This window comes from Schistocerca gregaria, chromosome 1, assembly GCF_023897955.1.
Source record: "Schistocerca gregaria isolate iqSchGreg1 chromosome 1, iqSchGreg1.2, whole genome shotgun sequence".
NCBI classification, from domain to species: domain Eukaryota; kingdom Metazoa; phylum Arthropoda; class Insecta; order Orthoptera; family Acrididae; genus Schistocerca; species Schistocerca gregaria.
Window position 1 is genome coordinate 1,035,555,364 of NC_064920.1, and position 6,000 is coordinate 1,035,561,363.

Below are 6,000 nucleotides of genomic sequence, written 5' to 3' on the forward strand. Positions count from 1 at the left end.
TATATAAGAATTTCCGGTACAAAATTGACTGAGAATTGAAAAAAAAATGGTTCAAATGGCTCTGAGCAATATGGGACTTAACATCTATGGTCATCAGTCCCCTAGAATCTGGGACTACTTAAACCTAACTAACCTAAGGACAGCACACAACACCCAGTCATCACGAGGCATACAAAATCCCTGACCCCGCCGGGAATCGATCCCGGGATGAGAATTGAAACTAATAAATTATGGACGTAAGCAGAGCTACGTCATGGCCCTGTGAAATTCACCTGAATAAACTGAAAAAAATTTACCTCATAATGGTGTCGTCGGGGAACGCTGTCTATATATCTGCTCCTAAATGGCACAGCGTAGTGCAATGTTGGCCTATCTGCTACTTCTGAACAACATTTGTCTGAGATTTGCATTATTAGAAAAAAACTGACTTTGCTTATTGACACAGCTGCATAGCTGGTCCTCTGATTATTAAACAACACATGACTACGATCTGGGAAAATTTGTAAAATATTTAAATTCAAGTAAATAACCGGTAAAAAATTATGTTCTGAAAAACCTTATTATTGAAAACATTTCTGCAAACCATTACATAGCTTGCCGGGGTGACCGAGCGGTTCTAGGCTCTACAGTCTGGTACCGCGCGATCGCCACGGTCGCAGGTTCGAATCCTGCCACGGGCATGGATGTGTGTGATGTCCTTAGGTCAGTTAGGTTTACGTAGTTCTAAGTTCTAGGGGACTCAGAAGTTAAGTCCCATAGTGCTCAGAGCCGTTTGAACCCAAACCATTACTTTAAAAAATTGAAATCTCAATTCTGACTTAATTAGTGCTGACAAATCACAAAAAGATTGAAATAAATTCATATTAACATCACAGTCAACAAATTTAAGTACGCGCATGGCGATCAAGAATAATAAAGTTTACCTTATACTACATGGCAATGAACTGCGCTGCACCAGCGGCGATTGCTATTGCTCTTACATAGCTAGCAACTGTACTGTAGCGGTGAGCTACTACGACTTCTCCGTAACAGCGAGCTATTGCGACTGCACTGAAGGAGCGAGCGATTATTACTGCTGCAGACTCTGCTCTGACCTGCGATCCTATTGCAGCAGAGATGTTTTATATCGCAGGCAGCTCGTGAGCAACACATCGAAATTACATTTGTTCCAGTAGAGAAGTGAACAGTAAACCTCTTACATAATGAACCCCTTACAGCACTTATACGTTAAAGTTTTATGCTCTGAACCCGGTAGTATTATTCGTTACGCGGCATTAACGCAAGTTAGCCTCGAATACATCTAGTTCTGGTTGAACCATGTCCCCACAGAAAGATTCGTAAAGATAAGGACTAATCGATAGCAATATCATCAGTTTATTCTTGATGTAATACAATCACGACATTCGAGTACAAGATTTACAGTTCTCTCTAGGTACCCTTAGTTGCCCTGCTTTACACGTCTTCCAAATGATGAAAAAGAGAGAAAGAAGCTATCTGGAAATGCTGAGGCTGCAACCTCCCCCTCACTTATCGACCTTAATGACATGAAAAATTAAACCGCGTGTACCTAATGGAAATTTGGGAAAGCAATCCTTACCGAAGTTAATCTGTCGGTAAAGAGGGAGGAAGGGTTACATCTAAATGAAAGGAGAAATGCAAATGAAATTGGTGGAAATTAATTTTGAAAAAGGGTAAAGTTAATAGAGAAAGTAAATGTGCGGTCGTTACATTAACAATTAACTGGCGTTAATTAGATATTTGGGATTTGGGGAGAACTACGGTCGCCAGTCCTATGGACAACTACTATGATTACTGAAAAAGAAAGGTTAATGCACATATAATTAGCACTAAAAGCGTGGCAACTGAAGGCTGTGTGAAAACTGAATGTTTGTCAGAAGTAATAAATTTCGCTACACTCTGACTTAATTTAGGAAAAGAATTACTAAGGCCAGAAAATTGAAAGTTAATTTAGTGACTGAAATTAATAGTGAATTTTGCTTCTGAAGCACTACAAAATTAAATAAAATAAGGTTAGCCTTGGGCTACCTCAACAATTATCTCAAAAGCTACTTGAACCTACGCAATTTAGAAATAAGAGATTTAACTTTGAACTTGAATTAAATGATTTTGAACAATTAACAATAGTAAAATTTAGTAAGTACCAAGCTCAGCTGCAGTCAGAGGTAAGCTAAAATGTGGTAACAAAACTCGCACTCTTAATTTGTGCTTGTGTAATCTAAACATTGTATCCAGCTATGAATACTTTAACTGAAGTTTGAAATTAAAGCAGTGAAATCTAATGATATTACTTTAATGCTGGCGTTTGAATTTCAACGACACTCGAGTTCATTTCGGGAAAGGAAAGGGCCCTGCTTGGTAATGCAATTGGGGCAATGAGCAACAAAGGTTCATGCTAAGTTGCTGTATTTTAGTGATGCAAATGGAACACTTTTGAAAAAGCTGAGGCCTGCCATACAGTTCTAAAACTTTACGTGCTTTCAGTCTTCCTTGTTGGTTGATTGAAGGTTTGAAGTAGTCGATCGAGGAGTTGGCGACAATCAGTTATTGTCGGCCGTGCAGAAGCTGGATGTTGGCGCGCCTTCTTCATGACGCTGTCAGCAGGCGAAATGGGCTCTTGATGTGTGCCAGATAATGTTTCCCGTCCGCCACCCGTGTCAGAAACTATTATAGCAAGTCGAGTGTAATTACATGCTGCCCAACCCCGAACGCGCGGAAACTCGCGGGAGCGTCACTCAACACACCTGCTCCACCGCCCTACTCCAGCCAGACCCTGCTCCGCCCGCGCTCCCCGCGGCAGAGTTAACACTACCCAAGATCCTAAAGACTTTGATTCTCCACACGACCTATCGATGTTATCGTTCGATAGCATAGTTTCCCCTAGGCCAGACCCAGCGTAAAAATACGAATAACATTTACAAAACAAACCAATTATACATCGACATACAAATTGTAAAACAGTTACAATATATATAAAGACACAGAAATGTCATATCTTCAGGTAACAAAATAAGGAAAAAAATTATAGTACAATAGATGGAAATAGGAGTATATGCATTTCTGGTGTTACAAGGCCAAGAGAAACAGTGATCTAATATGGTACTATACCAGTAAATAAATAGTGTTGGGAACAAATTCGTTAATGGACGGTAGGTACGTACTGGATGGTGTGTCTGTAGCCTAACAACCTTACAAGTACAATGAGGCGACCAAAGTTATGCGGTACCTCCTAATATCGTGTTGGACTTCCTTTTGTCCGGCGTTGCACAGCAACACAACGTGGTATGTACTCAACAAATCGTTTTTCCCTGCAGAAACATTGAGCCATACTGCCTCTATTGCCATCCATAATTGCTAAAGTGTTGATGGTCCCAGAATTTTGTGCACAAAGTGTCCCCTAAACGTCCGATGGGATTCACGTCAGGCGACCTGGATGGTCAAATCATTCGCTAGAATTGTCCAGAATTTTCTAAAAACTAATTGCGAACATTGTGGCCTGGTGACATGATGTACTGTTATCCATTAAAAATCCATCGTCGTTTGGGAGCATAAAGTCCAAGAATGGCTGCAAATGGCTTCCAAGTGGCCGAACATAGCCATTTACAATTAACGTTCGGTTCAGTTGGACCAGAGGACCCAGTCCATTTCACATAAACACAGCCCACACCATTATGGAGCCCCCACCAGCTTGTACAGTGGCTTGTTGACTGCCTGGATCCATGGCCATGTGTGGTCTACGCCATACTCAAATCCTACCACTAGTTCTTAGCAATTTCAATCGTCACTCATCTTACCGATATGGTCACGAGCCTAAGAGAGACGCTGGAAGGTGGCTATAATTTCGCACCTTATAAGCACCCATCCACATAGTTTGCCGTGATCTACCAACACAATTAGGTATCATGTGATAGGTTGTACATCGTATATATGAATATATAAGACTGACATTGTCACATAAGCTTTGTAAATAATTGTTATCGCTTATTGCATCAAAGGTGACGGAGTGTCTTTATTATCACACTAGTAGAGGTTGCAACAACAGTGGAAATGAAATGGCAGGCAGAAATCAAGTCCTGGGTGGAAGACCCACACAACTGTGTTGGTCCTTCTTAAACACAGGACGTAGCAAGACGGACGTTGTGGCACCTGAGCTCTGGAGCACAATAGGGTAACACCCCGCCGCTACTGTAGTAGGGCCGGAAGGATGACCGGATAATACTAGCGAAAGCTGAAAACCTTGGACGCAGCTGAGAGGAACGAAGAAGCGGCACCTCGGAAACCACGCAGGCTGGGTTATTTCCAAGGATTTTTACTCAGAAGCGAAGCATTGTACGAGTATAGGGTTTTCCTCGCAGCTTCCCGCGCTGGACGACAAAGGACTAAAATATAGTTGGTAGGCGTTCGGAAGAATCTGTAGAGAGGGAGAATATTCCGTGGTTTAGGAAATATGATTCGTTATGCGGAATTACGAGGGTGGGGAGCCAAGCCTTGCTGGGAAGCCAGCAGTGGAGAGAGGGGATCTTCCGTTGTGAGCGCCTGTATGTGACGGTCGCTCGATATCAGCTTTGTTGGTACAGATGGATTTGCTGTCTTTGCTCTCAGGAGTGTTCATAGTTAGAGCAGTTAGGCACTGTACTGTTGCGAACCTATACGGTTCTGGACTTCACCTCCGGGTTTGAAGTCGTCGTTGAGTACCCTGCGTTCAGTAATTGAGAACACTACCTGTGCCTGTACTTGCGTTGAAACGTTATCTGAACTCCGCCCTTGTGGCTGGGAGTTCGCGTTTCTCGTCTGTAGAACACAGATAGCAGAAGAGAGTATTAGAGTATATTAGTCAGAGGACCGCCTTATGCCGTTATAGTGTTTGAAAGACTTTATTTGTGGCTGGAGTTCGTCCATCGTCGCAGACGAGTTCGAGAACAATCACTTCGACGCACCAGACGCAGTACATACAGTGGTATCGCAAATTGCTTCGGCTTATAAGAGCTACAAAAGCTAAACAGCTGTGATCACGTTAGTTTATTTCCACTCAGGTTCCACGCCAACGTAGATTATCTTTGAAAGTAGTGTGTTCTAGTGTTTGGTACGTAGATGATGTCAGTCATTTCGCGTTCTTTGGTATTAGACCGCAGCCATAATAAGGGGCAGAGCTGGGCAATTAATCAGTAATTTTACTAAGGAAATGCAAACTTCGTAATATAAAGTTCTTTTGTAATCTACAATAAACATACTTTACTGGCCATTAAAATTGCTACACCAAAAAGAAATGCGGATGATAAACGGGTATTCATTGGACAAATATATTATACTAGAACCAACATGTGATTACATTTTCACGCAATTTGGGTGCAAAGATCCTGAGAAATCAGTACCCACAACAACCACCTCTGGCCGTAATAACGACCTTGATACGCCTGGGCATTGAGTCAAACAGAGCTTGGATGGCGTGTACAGGTAGAGCTACCCATGCAGCTTCAACACGATACCACAGTTCATCAAGATTAGTGACTGGCGTATTGTGACGAGCCAGTTGCTCGCCCACCATTGACCAGACGCTTTCAATTGCTGAGAGATCTGGAGAATGTGCTGGCCAGGGCAGCAGTCGAACATTTTCTGTATCCAGAAAGGCCCGTACAGGACCTGCAACTTGTGCTCGTCCATTATCCTGCTGAGACGTAGGGTTTCGCAGGGATCGAATCAAGGTTAGAGCCACGGGTCGTAACCCATCTGAATGTAACGTCTACTGTTCAAAGTTCCGTCAATACGAACAAGAGGTGACCGAGACGTATAACCAATGGCACCCCATATCATCACGCCGGGTGATACACCAGCATGGCGATGACGAATACGCGCTTCCAATGTGCGTTCACCGCGATGTCGCCAAACCCAGATGCGAGCATCATGATGCTGTAAAGAGAGCCTGGATTCACCCGAAAAAAATGACGTTTTGCCATATGTGCACCCAGGTTCGTCGTTGCTGTC